Below are 23486 nucleotides of genomic sequence, written 5' to 3' on the forward strand. Positions count from 1 at the left end.
TCTCTATCCAACCCCACTGCCATACAAAGACAGATCAGATAAAGTACGAATGGCTTGACATTCTTGAGCAGTAATGTTTTGCTCTATATTTATTAGAATAATTGTTTGTAAACCTCAAGGTTAGATTGAGGATTGAGGGAGAATTTTCTGGTGAGCTACAGATCACTATATAAATGTTGGATGATTGTCATTTTCTTCCCCACATTATTTTCACCTATTTTTTAAATCAAACTCATATATTTTCTTTTCTTTTAAAGACTGAGATCCTAAAGATTTATCCAATCCAGTTATCAACCCCACAATAACAGTCTATAGTCTTTGTGGTCTAAAAAATAAAATGTAAAGACTTTTAGGGAAGATGGCAGAGTAGGAGGATCCTAGGCTTACCTCATCCCACAGATACAACTAGATTACCTCACATCAGTGTAAATAACCCAGGAAATTACCCAAAGATTGACAGAATAAACTCCAGAGCTAAATGTAGAGAAGAAGCCACATCAAAATCAGTCAAGGGACTCAGAGAATAAAAGGATGTAAATTAGGACAGCATATACCTAAAATGTAGGGAGGGGAGGAATAAAGAATAGCTTCAAACTTAAATGACCATCAACTAAAGATAGATTGCTATATACAGAGGATGTTATATGCAAACTGAATGGTAACCACAAATAAAAAACCAATAATAGATATGCAAAAAAATAAAGAGAAGGGAATCCAGGTCTATCTCTAAAGGAAGACAACTTATCATGAGAGAAGACAGCAAGGGAAGAAAGGAACAGAGAACTACAAAAACAACCATAAAACAAGTAACAAAATAGTAATAAATACATACCTGTCAAAAACTACTTCAAATATAGATGGACTAAATGATCCAATCAAAAGGCATAGAGTGACAGAATGAATTAAAAAAAAAAGACCTATTTATATGCTGCCTACAAGAGACTCACTTCAGACATAAAGACACATGCAGATTGAAAGTGAAGAAATGAAGAAGCATTTATCATGCAAGTAGATGTGAAGAGAAAGGGTAGCAATACTTATACCAGACAGGATAGACTTTAAAATGAAGACTGTAGCAACAGACAAAAAAGCATACTATATAATCATTCAGGTGACAAGCCAACGAGAAGATGTAACCATCATAAGTATTTATGCACCCAACATGAGCACCCAAATACTTAAAGCAGTTAATAACAAATATAAAGTAAATAATCAATAGTAATACAATAATAGTAGGGGATTTTAACACTTCACGTACATCAATGGACAGATCAAGCCAACAGAGAATCAACAAGGAAACAGTAGTATTGAATGATATATTGGATCAGATACATCTAATGGATGTATTCAGAACATTCCATCCTAAAACAGCACAACACACACTGTTTTTAAGTGTATAGGGAATATTCTCCAGAATAGATCACGTATTAGGCCACAAAACACATCCCAACATATTATAAAAGATTAAACTCATTCTGTGTATCTTTTCTGACCACAATTCTATGAAACTTAAAATCAACCACAAGAGAAACTCTGTGAAGAGCACAAATGCATGCAGGTCAAACAACATGTTACTAAACAATGAGTGGGTCAGCTAATAAATCAAAGATGATATAAAAAAATACATGGAGAGAAGTAAAAATGAAAACACAATGGTCCAAAATCTTTGAGATGAAGCAAAAGCTGCTCTAAGAAGGAAGTTTAGAGCAATACAGGCCTGCCTCAAGAAGCAAGAAAAATCTCAAATAAAAAAATCTAATCTTATACATAAAGGATCTAGAAAAAGAAGAACAAAGAAAACCAGACATCAGTAGAAGGAAGGTAGTAATAAAGATTAGAGGAGAAATAAATTAAATAGAAAATTTTTAAAAAACACAACAGGTCAATAGATAGTATCAGGAACTGCATTAGTTACCTCAAAAGTTGCCTTGTACAATTACATTCTCTTCTGTTACATTTCTTAATTATGTTACCTTCCAGCAAGATTCTAAATCTGTAAAGCACCATGTATAAAGATTCAATAAGCCAAGAAGGAATATCCTTTTCTTACATACATTCTGCAATCACCATAATGCAATGCTCATACTTGACAAATATTTGACTGCTTAATAAAACCTGAGCATGCTGAAAAGATACACTGACATAATCTATATAAAGGAAAGCCAGACAAATATAAATATATATTGAATATTTCCATACATATGAAAAATATATAACATATATAAATATATATTACATGTGTTGTTTTTTTTAAAAAAAAGATTTTATTTATTCATGAGAGACAGAGACAGAGAGAGAGAAAGAGAGAGAGAGAGAGACTGAGACACAGGCAGAGGGAGAAGTAGGCTCCATGCAGGGAGCCTGATGTGGGACTTGATCCCAGGACCTGGGATCATGCCCTGAGCCAAAGATGGATGCTCAATCACTGAGCCACCCAGGCATCCCTACATGTGTTTTTATATATTTTTAAACTTTTAATTTAAGTCAAGAACTAAATGGAAGTAAACCATGACTTACCTACAATTCACTATGTTGGGAAGAGGCAGAAGGCTGAAATGAGTGTTTTGGGGGCCAGATGAGAAGGGAAACTCAGCTGATTATGGTCCATCATTCCCATGACCATATCTGAGAGCCCTTACCTAACATGTTTGATCATGAAAAATCTACATACCAGGGAGAATGTAAGATTGCTTCTATCTGGAAAAATGAGGAATCCTGAACTAAGGCAAAAGAAGAAGAAGGACTTGGGAAAGAGGATTGTCCTTCCTTAGTTCACCCTTCCAGGTGGAAAGTGTGCACATTTTGGTTTTGCTATCCACTTCCATTGATTTTGTGACTCTGTCATGGTGGATTTATGATACCATTATAATACATGCCACATTATTATTTTTTAAACAACAATAAAGTTTAAAAACTGAATAAAAGCTTTGCTCTGTGATTGACCAGATTCTTTCTCAGAATGAAGAAATGGATGAACAAATCACACAGCAAGATTGAGAGTCTGTGGGGGACATTTGACACCGTTTCTTTCGAGGGGGGTATTTGTAACAGTATGCTTCCCTGCACAGTTCAGAGCAGAAAATGCTGCTCTAGGTTTTATAGTTAACTGGCTTTAGGATATTTAAATCTCCAAACTGGGAAAATGACAAACTAAATCAGATTGCTAGTTAGTTGTCTTTGGATAGGATCCAGTTTGTACAGTATTGGCCTGTTCAATGTCTTTAAAAAAATTGGAGTTAATGGTCAACTTTTTAAAATCTGGCATTGTTATAGAAGTCTTTGGATTTTTAGTTTTATTTTAAAAATTCAAGATATCTCTAATTCTGTGCAACAATTTGCTGAGTTGAGAAGAGGCTATTTCCTTTAGCTCTCCTATGTTCATTTTTCTTAAGATTTTATTTATTTATTCATGAGAGACAGACAGAGACAGAGAGATAGAGAGACAGAGACACAGGCAGAGGGAGAAGCAGGCTCCATGCAGGGAGCCCGATGTGGGACTTGATCGCGGGTCTCCTGGATCAGGCCCTGGGCTGAAGCTGGTGTTAAACCGCTGAGCCACCAAGGCTGCCCACTCTCCTATTTTCTATAGTTTATCATAGTCTCGTGGGCACTGAGATTTGCATGCCAGTGGTCATTTAATATAGAGGAAGGTATTTGGGCTTTTTCCAGGATTCTATTCAAAGAAACAAAGCAAAAAAAAAAAAAATGACTTAGTGTCCATATGTTTCAAGAAAAGTTGGAGACAGCATATGTCTTTGTGGAAATATAGAACACTCTTCCATATGTATAGGTAGGCAAAAACATAATATAATTTGAGTCATCATTATAAAATAAACTCAGCCTACTTCATCCATTTATTATTTAATAGCAGTAAGGACCAGGTGTTTGACTTGTGGATTTATTAGACATTTTTTAGTTCATTTTTTTGACGTCTTCTAAGTTCAAATACTCTATTTATTCTACAGTAAATTCTAAGTGTGATTTACCATTTTAACAGAAGTAGCAAAATAATTCCCATGTGGACTTATGGAAATGAAGAGTGGGAGAAGAGATAACTGTACTCTATACTGAGAAGGACATAAAACTACAGAAAGTAAGCAAAGGCTAGAACTCAGATACCCTAGGTTGCAGCCTAGGACTATTTCTGCTATGATTTCTACCATTTCTGCTCTTTTCCAGATATATTAATCCATGATGGAGGCATTACTGAGTGGTTTGGGTCTCCAAGCCTCCTTTCGCTTAAGAAAAAAAAAAAAAAAAAGTGTACAAATTCCCGAACTTCACAAGAATCTTCCCTTTCATTTTCTCAATGATTTTACAGTTTGCAATGATGGTGTATAATTTTTCTCTCTTCTATATCCCTTCTCAGTTTCCTTTGGAACAGCCTTCTCTCTCTTCTGAGCTCTTAGAGTGTTTAGTTTTTACTGTCACTGGAACTAGAAGTGAACATTTTCTTGGTTTAATAATAGGATAGGCTTGCTTCCCAAGACATGAAGTGATTTTGTTCGGTGCAAAATTGCCTACTGCATTTTGACCATTAATGATTCATGATGCTTTCGATTCTACTTGCAAATGTTGAGTTTTATACTTCCCAGGGAAATCCAGACTTTCTCCCTTTTTCCAACCTGGAAAAGTTACTTGAGCAGAACCCACAAGAGCCAGTGATTCATGAATTTCATAAAAGAGCAGAGGAGAGTACATTTTAGGAGAGCAATATTTCAAAGAGCCCAAGGAAGACCCTCCAGAAAATATGTACCCACACTCACAGCACAGAACTAAGGCTCAGAATGAGGTTCCCTTAAGAGAAGAAACATTAGAAAGTTTATTGTTACAGGAACCAATCCCCAACCTCTTATTTGTGTGTTTTAAAGTGAAGTAATGCTTTATGAAGCTAGGTAAAAGTGTTTTTGCTCTAAGAAACACTTGTTTAAAGAAATCCTGACCTGTAGATTTGGACTAGATAATCTGAATGCAATTACTCACAAATTTCTCAAAACCTAACACTAGGTATTGCTTTAATGAATGCAAAATAGCTAGATTGATATCTGAATCTGTCAAATGTCTGTCTGCATTTGAAGGAAGTTTGCAAGGTCAAATGGAGCCCAAGATGTTGGGGTTTCTAAATAACAGAAAGCATATATTACCTTTTCTGAGATGGAAAAGTTAGCATGAGATCTTTGACTTCATTTACAAGTTAAGTGGACAATTTCTGTTTCTTAAAATGAATATACTACCTAAGTAAATGATATGTTTCAAAAACTATGTGGAATGAAAAGAATGACTATAATCATATGCAATATATTTAGTAAATAAAAACTCATGAGTAGGGGATCCCTGCATGGCTCAGCTGTTTGGCGCCTGCCTTCAGCCCAGGGAGTGGTCCTGGAGTCCCGGGATCGAGTCCCGCGTCGGGCTTCCTGCATGGAGCCTGCTTCTCCCTCTGCTTGTGTCTCTGCCTCTCTCTCTCTCTCTCTCTCTGTCTCTCATGAATAAATAAATAAAATCTTAAAAAAAACCATGAGTCCATAATAATAATAAAGGGAAAAGATCATTTACTATCATTGGAGGTGACTATTATACCAATTCCACACTCTGAAAATTGGCAATTAAGAATGTGGAATAATTCTTTCAACAATCATTTAAAGGGAACAAGATAATAAAATTGCTTAAATAAAAAGCTGATGGGGAATGGAATATTTGTACAGTTTCTAAGTATCACTCCAGACATATATTTGATTTCTGTGGCTGTACAACAAATTACCACAAACTTAGTGGTTTTAAATGACACCCAGTATGCAACATCAGTTCTGACAAGGCTACAGCCAAAGTGACAGCTGGGCTGTGTTTTTCTGGAAGCCACCTGTAGTTCATTGCCAGATGACCTTCTCAAAGACCTCTCACAACAAGGCAGCTTATTTCTTCAAAGACAGCAGAGGACTGAGGGGAGAGAAGGATGGGGAGGCTTCTGTCAATGTGTATAGTTTCAGTTTTGCAAGATGGAAATGTTCTAAAGATCCGTTGTACAAAAATGTGAATACAAGGACACCTGGGTCGCTCAGTGGTTGAGCATCTGCCTTTGGCTCAGGGCGTGATCCCAGATCCAGGGATCAAATCTCGCATCAGGTTCTGAGATGTGAGCAGGGAGCCTGCTTCTCCCTCTGCATGTGTCTCTGACTCCCTCTGTGTGTCTCCCATGAATAAATAAATAAATAAATCTTTTTAAAAAATGTGAATACAGTTAACACTACTGAACTGGACACTTCAAAATAATTAAGATGTTAAACTTACGTCATCTATATTTTAGCATATTTTTAAGCCCCAAAAGGAGGAAAACATAAAATATCTTTTGATTTTGAGGATTAATATTGTAGAAGTCAATTACTGCCTACCTTTATTAGATGCTCTGGCATTGTTAGCTCATACCAGTCTGGGTTGCAATCAATAGTTCAGGTCCTAAAATACTCTCAATGATGTGACTCAGTAGGGAGGGTTGTGGCTCCTACATTTTAAATAGTCAGAAGCACAAAGAGGTAGAAAAAATTTCCTGAGAGAGAGATTTTCCCAGCCACTGACTGTCCAAGAATAGGTGACAATATTTTAAACCAGTGTTTCTTGAAATTTCACACGTATAAGAATCACCTGGAGTCTTGTTAAGTTGCAGATTCCTATGCAGGACTTCTGGAATGGGATCTGAGTTTCTGCAATTCTAACACTCTCCCAGGTGATCTTGATGCTGCTATTTTGAGTCATGAGAACTTAAAGACATTCAAATAATTAGCAAAGGTTGAACTAACTATGCAGTATTTACTAATTTCATGTGGTCATAAAGATCACCTGCTACTTTATTAATACCAATGTCTAGGCCCCTACACTAGGGTTGATGCCTTAGTTGCTCTTCAGTGGCAGTCTGGTATTTGTGATTTCAGCCTCATGATTTTTATGATTAGCTAATTTAGGGAAATATTAAATGATATCTAAAATAGTTTTCGGTACTGACTTCCCACAATTCTGTTTCTCCATATTTCTCCTAAGGGCAAGCTGTAGACTACATTTTCAATGGATACCTCTCTCCACTGCTGGCTTGGTGTGCTGTTTCATCCCAGGGACATTAGAATCCCTATTAAATGGAAACATCCCTCCCCCTTTTATTGCTTAATAACCAAGAATAAGCTCTCTATCCATGAACCTGCTGTCATCATCTAGTTAGATGAATTCACTAAGAGATAGACATTCATTTTTATAACAACTCTGTTAGGTTTTCATTATTTCCCTCATTGTGTGGACTAGAAGACAGATAGCAATAGAGGTTAACTGACTTGCTCAACGTCAACCAGAAGGACAAAGTTGTAGGGTCTGGATTTGACTCTCATCTCAGTCTTGAACCTCATCCCTGAGACACCAGAGGCCCTATCATCTGTGCCGCCTCCTCCTTCATGTACTTGTGAGGTACAGAGCCTACAGGCTGTTTGCATATTCTGCTCTCTCACCTTGATGTCTCCATTCACCTCAGCTTTCTTCCTCCTGCTAGGACTTCAACACTCTGACTTTTGCATCTCAGGTCGTCTAGCACTGGACTTCAAGCCCTGATTCTAACCAGTGTCAGATTCAGACTCACTCTCTCCAGTATCTTCCCTTGGTCTTCTTGAACATCCACATTCATCTCGGTCTGGAGGAAAAACCAAACTGAGATGTAATGAAGCTCCTGATGGTAGGCTCTTTAGAACAGCAGTCAAATATAGTCCCTGGATTATTCTTCACTCAGAACGAGCTGCTCTGTGGAGAGCCTTGAGGTAGGATTGGTGGGGTGGGGAAATACACACTCATAGTGGTTAACAGAAACTTGCTGATTCTTTTCTATTCCTCAGTGATCATTACTACAAACTGCATGAAAGTCTTTGCCTAAATGATATGCTTCGAGCACCAGGCTAGAACTGCTCAGAATACTTGGAGATGTAGGGCTGAGTCCAAATGCCCAGGAATTATGTCCTCATGGAGCTTCTGATTAAATGACGTGAGGAAGATACTTTTATCTCTTTTTAAAGATTTATGTATTTATTTATTTGAGAGAGAAAGAGAAGAAAGAGAGCACAAGTGAGGGGAGGGGCAGAGGGAAAGGGAGAAGGAGAGAAGCAGATTCCCCACTGAGCAGGAAGCATGAGGGGCTGAAATCAAGAGTCAGATGCTCAATGGCCTGAGCCATCCAGATGCCCCAAAGAAGATACTTTTAATTAAATAGTCAAAACAATCCATGTTTGACTACAAGTAGAGATCAGGGCTATGAGGAGAAGGAACATAAATTTTGGATTAAAGTTTCAAATGTGTGGTAGAAATCAGCAAAGATCTGATCAGGTTAATCTCATTTTTCCTTGTATTTTTTTTTTTTTTTTTTTTTTTAGTGGAGTTGTGATGTTTATAGTTGTAAAAAGAGTTAACATTTATCGAGCCCTTATTAGTACAATTGGTTTCTTCTAAGTACTTGATATGCTTTGTTATATTATATCTGCACAGAAACTATATTAACCCTATAAAATAGCTACTCTCAATCCACTTGAGTTTCTTCATTTGCAAGTGTTGGACAGAGTGGTTATGGAACCATAAGCATCATACAGCCAGGGAGCAGTGGGTGCAGAATTGAACACAAGTCTAACTGATTCGAATGTTCAAGTTTTAACAATTGTTGATTGTTTGTTGCCACAGGAAAATATAGTAGACATGGTGTACTGAGAGCCAGAATGGAGAGACAGTGGCAAGAATAATATGAGAACAATTAGGTAGACTGCTAATTGGTGAAACACATAGACCCAAAGAAGATTTTTTTTTTGATGGATGGCAAAAAGGAGGAAGGGTTTGTAATAGCATCTGCCTGGGGCTTTCTCCTTGGCCCCATCTGAAATAGTTTGTCTAGTGGACCTAGAAATATGTATGAAGGGGAAGGGCTTATCCCCTGTACAGACAAAAAATGCCGAGAGGAGGAGCAAATATGCTGATTGACAAAATCAGTACTCACAAAAATCCCCACCAGGTCTGCATCTCTTAATGTGAAATGTAATGCAAATGAAAATGAAGTCTTGCCTTTTGAGTTCAGGTCATCAACGGTATAAATGTAGAACTGGGGAGATGACATTTCACATTTTGACAGAGGAATTTTTATGGGTTGGATACTCTAGATCTAGCAACAGCATAAGGGGACAGGTAAAATCTTTCATGAGACCTGTGCTTCACTCTGAGATGTGTAAAATTTTTTAAAAAATCAAATAAAACAAAGGAAGGAGGAGACAGCATTGCTTTATCTGAGCTGACCATTTATGGAAAGAGGTATTCCAGTATTCCACATGGTTTGGCACCTTCTAGTGAGGTTATATAGAGAACAATCAAGTTTTCTGGAGGAAAGAAGCAGGATGGTAAATGCTTGGAAATAATTTACTATGAAGGGAAGTCAGAACTTAAATGAATAAATAAAACAAGGTGTTGACTGTAGGGCAGATAAGATTCAGGATAGTTGTCAAATTGTCCTTAGCACTTGGACTGTTCAGCAGAGGTGGCACAACATCATATTGGGGATTGTGGTGGGAGTGTTGATGAGACCACTGGGCACAAGAAGAGGAAACTATGAGAGAATAATTGATCTCCATTTTACAGATGAGAAAACAGAGGTTTAGAGAGCCAGTAATGTTAGACTGAGTTAAGGGCTTGCCAAATAAATCAAGAGGAAGAGTGAGTAGGTGAAAGATTTTAGGGAAAGCTTCAAAAAGCAAATCAGAAGTCAGTACAAATAGGTGTTCTTTGACTTGGGGCACCTGGGTGATTCCTGCTTAAGTGTCCAACTCTTGATTTCAGTTTAGGACATGATCTCGGGGTTGTAAGATCAAGCCCCACATCTGGCTCCACAGTGTGTCAGGAGTCTGCTTAAGATCCTCTCTCCACCTCTGCCCCTGACCCCCACTCGTGTGCTGTCTCTAAACAACAAAAACAAAAAATGGGATTCGTTGACAAAAATAATTATAGATAAAAATGTATTACTGTTATTTTACTCTGTTACATGCTTTCCATACCTAGTCTCATTTCATATTTCTTGCAATCCTTTCTCCATCTTAAAGATGAGAATACTGAGGCTAGGGGAAACTCATAACTTGTGTGTACATGGCTGAGACCCAGCCATATGTGGGTTAGACTCCAGAGCCCATGTTAATAGCCAATCCCTTGTTGCTTCTAATAACATAGAACAGGATTATATTGGAGGTTAGGGCAGAAAGACAAGAGACACCGAGGCCAAGAAAAGAGAAGTATTTGCTCAAGGGGAGAAACTGGCAGAGTCTAGTAAGGACTGGGCTGGAGACACAAGTGGTTTAGATGGAGAGTGATAACATGAGGATCCCATGTCACTAGAATAATCAGGAATGTGGCAATTTCTGGAAAGCAATGGTTGTAACCAACTCCAGCTAATAATACACTTCCCTGGGGTGGGATCTTTAGCCACAGCCTATCAATATTGTTAGACAAATGCCTCCCGGACAACCTCATATCCATATCCTTTCAGGGCAGTATCAGTCTGCTTGAGTGGTGTTTTCACCTTCTTTTGCCTAGACAGGTTGTCTGCACTCAGTTTTTAATGAAAAAAGAATCATTAAGGACGAACAGAACGCATACAAAGTGCTTCTGACAGCAGGGCTATCATACCAATATTGTAATTTGTATTGAGGTAGTGTCTCTCTGCCCAAGCTTTACACAGTTTCTCCCTTGTAGACTTCACACATTTAGCACAATAGACATTATCTTTCTTCCTAGGTGACAGGGAAAGAAAAACCACCATGCATTCTAATCTTGGGCTTAGTTCTAGAGAAACTGAGGCTGATAGGATATGATCTGAGTCTTCAACATCAAAGACCAAACCCTGGAACAGATTCTACTCCTCAAATCTTATATTCTATCCCCCAACCTCCAGCTCGCTGCCTCTGCTACTTAAGCTAGAGGAATCATTTTGTTTTCTAAGTTCTTCATCCCGAATGTAGTAAGGCCACTTCTGAAACAGGGCAGGGGCCTATTGGTGGAACAATTTCCCCAAGCCTACCCCGTTGGGTTCTGGCCACAGAGGCCCCTTTTCTCCCCAAAGCGCCAAGTGCCGCATGAGTTCACTTCTTGCTCCCTGGCATCTTGCTGTGCACTGCTTTATTAAGAGGAATTTACTCTTCAATTTCCTGTAGTGATTTCAAATTCCCAAGGTTACTGCTGCGCCTTACTTTATAGCAACAATTACACACCACTCCCTAAGGTCGTAAAGGATTTGGAAATACATCCTCAGAGGAGCCTTTGGATGTCAGATGCCACCAGCTTGCAACAACATTAACTCTGTCATTAGAAGCTCGGGTGTGAGATGCTTGGAGGTGGGAGAAGAGAAGGAGCCCAAAGAGAACAAGGAGAGGGTTCTTTAAATATCCTGGCCTGGTCTCAACACTCGGGGAGTGCTGCGAGAGGGGGGCTCACAGCGCCAGTAGTAATGAGTGTTGGTTTTCTCTTGCAGAGAGCAGTTTCTGTCTGCAGGGGGTGGGGTTTCTCTCCTCCAGCCTCTGATCACAGAGCCACATGGCTCTCCTCACAGAGTAGTTATTTTAAATGTGTAACATTTTCAAAGAAACTTACTGCTGAGGCTCTTTTAATCTTCAGAGCCAGTTGGCAGGAGGCCTGTATGGAGCTTATTTTATGGTATCCTAACAATGCGTACAGGGCGCATCTCAAGGAATCCCACTCTCCAAATGAGGGTTGAGGACAATGTTCCAGACCATCAGATGCAATTCCTGTGTTTTATAAAGAGGGAAACTGATACTCAGAGAGAGTAATTCAGCTCACATGCTGTCACCCTGCAAGTAAACTGGGAGATATTTTTTTTATACTTTATTGCTCATAAATCCCACATTCATCACAGAAAGAAGAGCAATGCTTTGACTCATCCAAAGGTTCTTTTTTCCTTTCTTTCTCCCCCCCTCCCTTTTTTTGAATTAGATGTATTCATTAATTCAGTTTGGCTTTATAACAACCCAAATTTAGGAGACTTATGAGTAAAATAAAGCAGGAGTGAGCAGACTCTGGTACTTGGATTAATTTAACTTAAGAGGAAAATAAGATGTGTAATCCCCATTTTATGACAATAGTTGGGGAAAGACCAAGGCTTTTTTGAAGGGCTTAGTGTCAGCGGTGCCAGCAAACATGAGATGAGAAAGTCACACCATGAAATTGTAACCTTCCACATGGTAACCTTGCCTTTCCCCGATAAGGGGATCAAGAAAGAGAAGGAGCCTCCCCAAATGACATGAGTCAAAATCCCTCATATGTCTTTCTTGTTAGTATCAATGCCTTGTCTCAGTTTGGCTATGAAAGAGTGGTTCATAGAAATGTCTATTAGCAAGTGAATAAGTTTGTATTTCAAAGGGCATTTTATAAACAAAGAATATAATTCTTTGCTTCTCCCTCTGGCTCTGATAATAGTAGAGAGCAAAGGAGGCTCAGCAATGACTTGAGGTATATATGTCAGTGGCTTTTATTTAAAAAATAGTCCCTTCTGGAATTTAGATGAGGAAACTTTTGAAATCTAGATCCTGGCCAGAGACTTTACCAAAAAAAATTCACTTTTTTTCTTTCTTTATTCATCAAGCAGCTTTTGAGTGAGTACTACAGGCATGGTTTATGTATGTCTCAGTCTTTACATTCAAATAAGAAATGCAGAGACCCAAATTTGAGAGTGGTCATGAAAACGTACAGCACAGTAGCTTCTAAGAAATTGAAGAATAAAAGTTCAGGAGAAGATAAGAGAAATGAACATGTGCTGAGCTCCTACTTTGACCAAGGTTTTGATTTGGATGCTCTATTAACATTGCACTATTTTCATTATGAAAGGAATTTAAACTCTGTATACTCTCTGACGCAGGAAAGTTTAATCACATGAAGTAACTTTCCTATGGTCTCACCTCTAGAAGGTCAGTCTGGGGTTGGAATCCATGTTTATCTGATTCAAATGCCCAGCACTTTCCTTTATTCTGCACGAATTGCTCATTGGTGCCAATATATATATATATTGCATTCCCAGAATGTCAAAATTACTTTTTATAAAGTCTGTCAAAGCAGGCTTTAGTTTATAAGAGACAAGTTAAATTGAGTTCTGAATCAAGTACACAGTTACTGATTTTATAGGGCAGCATAACGTAGTGGTTACCAGCCTGGGCTCTGAAATCCATCCTTGTGATTTGGAGCCTGCTTCAATCCCTTGGCAGTTGTGTGTGGCAAGTACGCCTTTCACCACTCCGAGTCACAGAATCCCCATTATATGAGTCCTGCTTAGAAAAAGACCGAGGGACTTAATGGGACTTTAGTAAAGCAATTTTTTACAAAGGTGTGGACAGGTTCCTGGGAAAGACTTGGTATCTGCAGCAAGTAACAGTACCAAGAGCTGCTGCCTTCCCATGGCTGCAAAGGCTGATGGAGGGGAATGTTGGAACCCAGAAGACAAGGGAGAGCTGCATGGAGAGGGCTGTCCAGCAGAAGATGCTGCCTTCAGTTGAGACATGCACCCACCCAAAGGCATGAGGGAGCTGGACAGGAAGTACCCCAACTTCACTCTCATCCCTTTCTATAGTAATCTCCTATTCTATGTTGGTGGAACTGAAGCAGAAGCCAGGAAAAAAAAGGAATACCATTCACATTGGTTGTCTTCCCAAGTATTCTAGCAGGATGGGGAATGATGGAAAGTTGATGCAAAAACAAGCACACAGCCATCAAATGGGGTTAATACAGAACTTACTCTGAGAGTTGTCACCAGGATTACTTGAATTAAAGCATGTAAAGTACTGAGATTGGTACCAGTCATGTGATCAGCTCATGTGTAAATCCAGAATTGAAGTGAACTGAGAATGATCCACTCCAACATCTTCATTTGACCAATGAGCACACAGAGGCACAGAGGGAAGTGGCTTGCCCCAAGTTATACAGAAAGACTAACGCTTGTCCTCATCTAGTTGCTAGAGACCTATATTTGTCACTTGTCTACCTTAATGGAGGGCACAGACTCAATCTCAAGTCCAAAAAGGTAAACAAAATGGGCTCTATAAAATCTGCACAGCTTGTATCTCCCTGGGACTTCCAGTACGTTCCCTGTAATGGTGTGCACTCTACAGAGTGGACTGTGATTTCTTGAAATAGTTGTTGAACTAGCTGACTTGAATTTTTCTCTCTCATGGGATTCTCTGTGTAAATAAGAATCTACATGGTAAATCTTAAAGAACCAAAGAGCAAAGTGCAGGGACTCCCTATTTCAGACCCATCAGTTTAAACAACAGATCTCTTCTGGTTCACAGTGGCCCTCTCAGAGCAGAAAGCAGAGTAAGGACATTTTTAAAAGCAACCTCTCTTTTCCGAGAACATGAATGCTGTACAGGGGGCAGCTTTAGCCAAGGTCCTTCATGATAACTGCAGCCAATTATTTGATGACAAACCATTGCTGTTTGCTTGAGATTATCTTGTTTCATTACAGAAAGTCCCTCATCCTGCAACAAGCTTCACCCATGCATCCCACTCCATCCTAACAAGTCCAGGGAAAACCAGGACACTTGGTCACCCTAGATGATTTACAGAGCTCAGATCAGACAAGCCCCTTGTATCTTGGTTCTTGCCTGGTGCTTAATTGTATCATTTTGGAATTTAAATGGTTGCAGTTCTAAGCAATAATCTACATTTACCTCTGGGAATTCTGATAAACATATGCTACTAAATCAAAAAGTAGTCACAAGGACAGGAAAATTAATAGACAACTAAAAAACAAAACAGGGAGTGGATGCTATTACTACTTTTAATTCATAAAGCACTGAATTCCTTTAAGAGACTGCTCAAAGTGAGCAAGACTAGTGTAGTGGCCACCAGAAAACTGGGTGGGAAATACAGAGGATCTCAGACCCACTACTGACTGGGGCTAGTGACATCAAGAACTGGACATAATTGCTCAAGATGTCCTTTCCTTTGTGGTATCTTGTAAGGAAGTTAGGCTACTATAGTATACAATATATTAATTCCTGTTGAATTAATGAATAAAGAATAAAGGAAGGGGAAAAGTGCCTCCAATGATATGACATCTTGGAAGGGGTCTTCAGGGTCATTATTTCTAGGTGTTTCTGAACTAAAATTTAAGTAGGTTTCCTTGGACAGCTGCTCTTATCAGTTCCCATCCAGATCCTTGTCCCACATCTGTGTCATTAGGATGCGTTAGGCAGAGCCGTGCACCATGAGCATTGTATGTGCAACATAAGCTTAGTATAGCTCCAGTTAAACTTATAATGGGGGTGAAAATCAAACATAGTCTATGCAGATCCAAGACTTTTCTTCTTCCTGAATTAGGTAGTATGACTTCTCAGCCTGCCTTTATTTTTTTGAGTTGTACCATTTGAAGGAGAACTCTGTCATGCCAGAGCAATTAATAGGATTTTTGTGGTTAGATAAAAAACCAGGAGGGTTGATTTTTTTTTTTTTTTTTGAGAGTGTTTCAGTAGAAGGGAGAGTGAAATGGAGGAGTTTTCAGAGTCATGAAAGAAACTATGATTCATCTTTACAATATTCTAGAAATATAAATTAGAAAATGGAATTAATTTATGATTAATTTTGTTGCATGAACTATGCTCTTTTAAACATGGCATCATTATGGGATAGAGACACACAGGTCATGATCTATAAGTTTAAAATAATATGTGATACTAATTTATACTACTGACAGAGTATGGCAGGGGGCTGCCTTGGGTGGCTTAGTCAGTGCACCAGACTCTGTATTTGGGCTCAGGTATACTCTTAGGGTTGTGAGATGAGCCCTGTGTCCAGCTCTACACTGGACATGGAGTCTACTTAAGATTCTCTCTCTCTCTCTCTCTGTCCCTACTCACCCCTTAAAAAAAAAGGAATATAGCAGGAAAATAAGCTATTCTGGCGTGTCAATATCAATGCATAGCATAGTTGTTACATCAGTGATTACAACACGCTCTGACACATATTTACATCTATGTAACAGCATACTATTCTGTTATATATTCTGTTCACATTCTAGCACCTAAAATTTTATATGCAATTATTGCATTTTCAAGCAAGTCTACAGTATAAACTAGTCTGGAGAATAAAACAGTCTCATTAATTTAAAGTAAATTATGGCAATTTTGTTTAGTAGAAAGTACAAAGAATACAAAAACAGAAAGTGTGTGTGGCAATCCCTGCTGGGCCACTGATTCACTGTGTGAATTTGAGAACGTTCATTCACTGCTGTGGGCCTTAGCAACTGAGAGTTACAGTATATCCAGTCTACTCACAGATTTGGGGGATGAGACTTGACCCAAATAAACCCATTGAGAAAAATCTCAAAGCCCTACATAAATGAAAAGTTACTATTATATGCACTGCATGAATGGGGACTTGCTAAAGAATCAAGAAAATACAAGCGTACATATATCAAACAGACTCTACTTTTAGTCTTCTCATGATGGTGCAGAAAGAACAAAGATAAAGCAGGCCCTACAAACTATAGCAGGGCAATTTGGTTCAATGGTAGTGCTTCTATTTTGGATTTGATCATGAAGGTAGTGCTTCTATGTTGGATTTGACAAACATTTTTAATTTGCATTTAAATTTCCTTGAGGCTTATTCTATAATGATTTAGAGGCCATTTCCCATGGCCTTTGTCAGCACCTCTATATACCCTAGTCCTTTTTTACTGGGCCCTGAATACATTTAACTGGAGCAACCACTGCATGCAATCTCAGGTCAGGCATGTCTTGGCTCCTTATTTTTTGTACCTTTAGCCTCAGAGTTAAACGGCCCTCCAGAATCCTGGCAGAGAACTCCAGCTAGAATCAGGAGAGAGCTCTCTTTTTCACTAAATCCCTAATAGCAGGATTTATTAATCCCATGACAAAATGAAGGAATTACCATAAGGAAGCTTTGGCCTTCGGAGCACATTCTGGGATTAGGTATTAACTTCTTGAGCCTCTAGTTTTGCACCTATGACTGGAGGTAACTTTCTTGTATGCCTGTTTTGAGGATACCATGAGATGACTCATGCTTGGCATTTAGTATAATGTGGGACACAGAGCCAAGCACCAAGTACATATATTTTATCTATTATAATTTTCATCCTTTAGATTAAGTCATTTTCCACAGTCAGAACTCTCAGAGAACTGGATTCCTTTCTTTTGTGACTCTGATAATGCCTTGTAATTACACCTTCATGACTATGATTACTTGCTTAAAAATGTGCTCATCACCTTGTTGGCACCTCATCTGCAGTTGCTTTTGCTTGGTTTCATAATTCCTGCTACCAGCACAGTGCCTGGCACATGGGAGGTACTCAACATATACCTATTAAATAAATACATGAGCTCCGTGGAATTTAATGATCACCGAGGAACAAAAAAATCAGCAAATGTTATTATTAATCATCCGCTAGTCCTAATTTTCCCGTCCTAACATCCCCACCCACCCCACCACACAGCTCTGCACAGAATGGCTGGTTCTGACCGCAGAATAGTTCAGGGAATATATTTTACTGCTGATCTGAAGAGCCTGTCATCAGGATCCTCACTGCATCATGATTTGCTTTTCCTCCAGACCGAGATGGATGTGAATGTTCATAAACCACAGGGAGAGACTAGAGCCAGTTAACTCTGAGGTTAAAGGTACAAAAAATAAGGAGCGAAGACATGCCTGACCTGAGATTGCATGCAGTGGAGAGACTAAGTGAGTAAGTCTGATGTGACACTGGTCACATCATCTGCTCTTCTCCCCCTAACTCAACATCTTCATTTGTCTCAGTTTCACGTCTTCTGACCAGGACTTTACTTTTGCTTCTGCTCTCTCCAAGTCTTCTAGCACTGAGCATCAACCCTGATATTGACCAGGGTGATTTATAGGTGTACACATCTATTATACCAGTGGGATTGGAAGTCTAGTCTCTGAGTGACCGGGCTTCAGACTTAGATGAGAATCCAGTACCGACCCCACAGCTTCTTCCATCTGTGCGAACTTAAGCAAGTCATTGACTTCTGTTGGCTTCTGGTTTCTGATCCACATGATGAGGACAATAACATCAATGTCACAGAGTTGTTATGCAACTAAAGTTGTATCTGTTTACAAAACCACTAAATAAATAATCACAGCAGGCTCACATGTTGAGTGCTGATTCTTGGTTATTCATAATTAAAGGATGTGACACCTTCTGGTAGGAATCTTATTGTGTCTGAGATGAAAAAAGGGCAAAAGAATAAAACAAATACCAAACCAATTTTCAGGAAAAATCAATAGCTAAGTTCTGTGGGAAATACAGAGAAATAGCATCGGAAAACTTTCTAAGATCATCATTAGTGTTTCCCAAAAATGCCTGATCATAAACATTTCCTCATTAAAATTCACATCCTAGAATTCCACCTACATCAGAATGTCCAGAAGAAGATACTAGAGAGTTAGATTAATAAGGATACCAGGTAAGTTCTTATAACCAAAGTTGGGAAACTCTGCTTTATTTAGTTCAGTCTATTTTGTTACTTGAGCCCTTAGGTGTGTTACATGGACCAACAAAATCAACATTATCTGGGGACTTTTTAGAAATTCAGAATCTCAAGCCCCACTTCAGACCTCCTGAATCAGAATCTGCATCTTTAAGGTGACCCTTAGGTGAGTCTTAGGGTCACTAATATGTGAGAAACGTTGGTCTGAGGTATCACTCCTACTTGCGGACCCCTTCAATGATAGAAAACACCTGCCCTCTCAGGAAAGCTTTTTCTACCTTGTGGGACCTCTGGCTGTTTGAAAATACAGGAGCCATCTCTGAGAGTCTGCACCACCAACAGTCCTTTAGGATCTAAGCCAAAGGTGGCAACACAGACTGGGTGGCAGCTGACATTTCCAGAATACCTAATGACAGTAGGTTATTTTACCCTTCTTGTGTTTCCTGTTATATTTCTTTTTTATTTTTTATTTTATTTTTTCTGTATCCTGTTATATTTCATGAAAGGGGCAAGATATGCCTGTATCATTTTATTAAATTAAATGTGTATTTCATAGCCTCATATTATAGCTTTACATAGACTTGAAAGCTATATGATAAACATATCACATTTGTTCTTCATAATTTAAAAAGATGACTAAGAACTGTTTAAAAAATACAGGTAAGTTGAAGAATATAACAGTATAGTAAATATTCATATACCTCCACCCATTATATATTTTACTCACTTATCTTAAAATAAGTTACATTCATCGGGCTGGTTAGCCCTTATGGACTTTATCAGGCATAAATATTAGATAAAGAAAGACACTCTTCTATATAGTACAATGATTATACCTAGGAAAAGTAAAGAAAATTCCCTAATATCATCTAATACTGCACACATATTTAAGTATTCTTAATTTCCACAAAAAACAAATTTTGTAGCTTTAAGATCCAATTAAGTTTCACACATTGCATGTGGTTGTCTCCTATCTTTAGTCACACTTAATATAGAAGAGTGGTTCACAAAGTTTTAAATCTAAAGACCCATGAGGCACCTGGGTGGCACAGTGGTTGAGCATCTGCCTTTGGCTCAGGTCATGATCCTGGGGTCCTGGGATGGAGTCCCACATTGGGCTCTCTGCAGGAAGCCTGATTATCCTTCTGCCTGTGTCTCTGCCTCTCTCTCCCTGTCTCTCATGAATAAAAAAATAAAATGTTCATTTTTTAAAAATTTAAAGACTTTTACACTCTTAAAAATTATTGAGGACCCAGAAAGCCTTTTGTTTTAATGTTGGTTATATCTACCATTGGTTAACATACTACAAATTACAATTGAGGATTTTTAGATGTTAAATATTAATGAATTCCTATAAAATAATGATAATCCCATTACACATTAACACAAATAATGCTTTTTAATGAAAATTACTATATTTTCCTAAAACAAAACAGAATGTAGTAAGAAGAATGATATTGCTTTAGAGTCTACAAATCACTTCAAGTTTTGGTTAAACAGAAGACAGCTAGATTCTAATACTTGCTTCTGTATTCTTTCTGTTGGAATATGTTGTTTAGTGGAAATATAAAGAAGAAAACATGGCCTCATATAGATAGCCATTTAGGAAATGGAGAAGTTTTGTTTTGTTTTGTTTTTTGAGAGAGAGAGAGAGAGTGAGAGAGAGAGAGAGAGAGAGAGCAAGCACACATGAGTGGACAGGGAAGGGCAGAGGGAGAGGGAAAGAGAGAATCTTAAGCAGGCTCCATGCCCAGTGGAGCTGGACATGGGGCTCGATCTCATGACCCTGAGATCATGACCTGAGCCAAAAATCCAGAGTTGGACACTTAACTGACTGAGCCACCTAGGCACCCTATTTTAGCCTTTTGAATAATTGTGGATATTCTTGTTTGATATTACACCCAAACCAGAAAAGTGGTAGTTTATTATAGATTAGTTACAATGTTGAGTTTGAGATTGTATCAATGAAAATTTACTACTCTATTATATTATAATTTATTAGTCTATCTTGCATTTTATACCTTTAAATAAAAATATTGGTTCACTGGCTTACGCAGATATTCCAGATATTGATACATTTCATTATGAAATATCAAACAAGTCATATATATTAATATCACCACTAGTCTCATTAGGAAAGTCTTCAAATTTTGTTAATCTGTCAGGGTCATAGTAGCTAAAACAAGTTTTCCAAATTTCAATATTCATAAATTTTTCATTGGTAACAAACATTATCGGTTGTTTTCCATGAAGTGACATTCTTACATTTATTTTTGAAAAGGTGTCTGCCAGATAATTAAGTTGAATAATCCTGGTTTTTTCCTGTCTGTCATTCCTTCAAGTAAGAACAGTGTTCTATGAAAAAAGTGATTAATTCAGTTTGCAACTCAAACAATCGTACAAGAGTTTTTCCTGAAAGCAAACACAGTCCTTCCCATGGTGGCAGGCATTCTTTATGCATACCTAATATTTATGCATACCTAATATTTAAAGGTCTGAGATTTAATACATTTATTACTTTTTTCTGCTTTATCAGGACATTTTGAAGTGACCACCCCTCTCCCCCTTTTCCCACTATGATAGTATAGTAGAGAAACACATAGTTATTCCAAGTGTAGTCTGGTGCTACTGTCTTTATTTGTGTGAAGGTATCCGTCATCTCTCCCACCAGCCCTGCTGTACTTTCCACTCCTTCGCGGTCTTTCCCTCATTCTGGACGAGTTCTTCTGATCTAGTTTCCAGTTCACTCATTTTCTTATCAGTTATATCAGATGTGCTGTTAAACGGATTCAGGTTTTAATTTCAATAATTATCATTTTCAATTCTGTTAGTTCTGTGTTTTCTCATTTATTTCTCTTTTATGGCTTTTGTTTACCATGTTTTCAACTCATTCTTTTATTTTTTGAACATATTAAGCTAATTTTACGTTATTTGATCGATAAAAAAAAACAACAAAACCGTTAGGTTTTACCCACTGTTGCTTTTTGCACCATGACTGCAAATATCAACAGAGTGAAAAAAAAGCAAATAATGTCTTAGTAAAGTTGTGAAAATAGTTTGTCCTTGTGGACCTCAGGGGTCTTCAGGCCACCCCTTGAAAATTGCTATACTAATTTGTTCTCTGAGGAGATCTTTTCCCTTTCCCTGCTTCTCTTTCCCCCTCTCCCTCTCCCTCTCCCTCTCACTTTATCTCATCTATTTATCTTTTCATGTAATATAATTTTGCCTTACCTTGATGTTCTGTCCTTCCTCCACAATTTGACTATTATAGGGCTTACTGAAAATATAGATCAGGGTTAAATCATCTCTGTATCTGTAATGACCTGAAAGATCTCAATTATTCATTACATTTACATCTGCTCTAAAATCAAGTTTTACCTACAGTGATTGAATAATAGGACATTTCTGTCAGTAACCTAAAATGAAAGACATGTTTGGAAAGATAAAGTTTATACATTTTTATTATCTTTGTGTATCAGATAGGGTACTTCAAAGAAAACATAAATCACTATATGTATTTAGAACTATATTTTATTTTATTTTTTAATTTTTATTTATTTATGATAGTCACACAGAGAGAGAGAGGCAGAGACACAGGCAGAGGGAGAAGCAGGCTCCATGCACCGGGAGCCCGACGTGGGATTCGATCCCGGGTCTCCAGGATCGCGCCCTGGGCCAAAGGCAGGCGCTAAACCGCTGCACCACCCAGGGATCCCTAGAGCTATATTTTAATTTAATAGAAGTAGATGGTGACAAAGATTATGGAAAAACTGGAAAATACATATAAATCAGTAGGGAAATCCAGATTTTAGCCGCATCAAAAAGCCATTGCCATTCCTAGGCTCAGGGGAAGGAGGAGGGATGCAGTGCCGTTCTACCCCAGGGGCTGAAATAAGTTCGATACTTAAAAGTTTATGATCCAAAGCAGAAAGTAACTCTATAACCACCAAGAGAAAATGTTCAATAGATTGAATGGATCTGAGAGAAAACAGGTCAAGGATGGACACACCTTGGTTTTGTTGTAATATTGCCATAGAAGAATTTACTTTATTAGTTTTTTTCCCCCAAAATCATTTTGTAGTAGTTGAGCAACTATTATGTGCTGGCGCCTACTGTGGGCAATGAGGATTAGTGGTGTACAAGAAAAAGACATAACATGAAGCTGATGATCTGACGAGAAAAGACAGATAAATAACCCCACAAATAACAAGTAATATTAACTATGCAGAAATTTAAAATAAGATGATGTGACAGAGAGTGATTGCATTGCCCTTGTAGATTAGGCATGGAGCAGGGAGTCACTAAGGAGGTGATATCTCAACTGCAATATTGACAAGAGGGACCAGGTCTTGAGGACCTGAGGACATCATTTTTCAGGTCTTAAAGGCAGAAATAAGCTGGACATATCAGAGAAGCAAAAAGAAGGCCAAAGTGGCATGATTTCCAGATAGAATGGAAAGTAAGAATGAGAGTTAAAAAAAAAATGATTAAAAAAAAAGAGAAAAATCAGAATGAGAGTGAAGCAGAAGCCAGACTGGGTAAGGTTTTGTCAGTCTACAAACCTTTTCATTGTCAAGCTGTAAAATTTTCTTTTATTCTAAATGCGATGAAATGTCATTGGAGAATTTGAACCATGGCCGTGACGTGATGTGGTTTATTTTAAGAGGTTCTCTGGAGGGTGAGAATGGAAAGAGCTAACTAAGCTACTCAGGGAATCAAGAGGAAATCCTCTGAAGTCATGAAGAATGGTCTCAAGAATCAAGATGGAAAAGAAGACAATGACCCAGCCACAAGGAAGTTTATGAAGGAATAGGTCATTGGAGCAGGACCTAGGACAAGGTCTGATGGCATGAATATCCACAGAAGCAGTGGTTTTGAAGGAAGACTAAAGAAGTGGTTTATAAGTAGATGTCTTCATGCTGTTGGGTCAACACATTGTTTCCCATTCAGCTTTCTCTAGAAGAGACT

The 23486-nt window shown here is 38.2% G+C and overlaps 1 long non-coding RNA gene across 4 annotated transcripts in view; it reads left to right on the forward strand.

Moving 5' to 3' along the window:
• The window catches only part of LOC140620900 (uncharacterized), a 61684-nt gene that overhangs the window by 15967 nt on the left and 22231 nt on the right, over nucleotides 1-23486 (forward strand). Inside the window, exons 4-5 of one of the 4 annotated variants that reach the window (XR_012020640.1) lie at nucleotides 17623-17751; nucleotides 17876-18160. The exons of 2 other annotated variants lie outside the window; for them this stretch is intronic. This is a non-coding gene — a long non-coding RNA (uncharacterized lncRNA). Of the gene's footprint in view, nucleotides 1-17622; nucleotides 17752-17875; nucleotides 18161-23486 lie in introns of those variants that run through there. One more of the 4 variants, XR_012020639.1, reaches the window with a different exon arrangement.

This window comes from Canis lupus, chromosome 29, assembly GCF_048164855.1.
Source record: "Canis lupus baileyi chromosome 29, mCanLup2.hap1, whole genome shotgun sequence".
Lineage (NCBI taxonomy): Eukaryota > Metazoa > Chordata > Mammalia > Carnivora > Canidae > Canis > Canis lupus.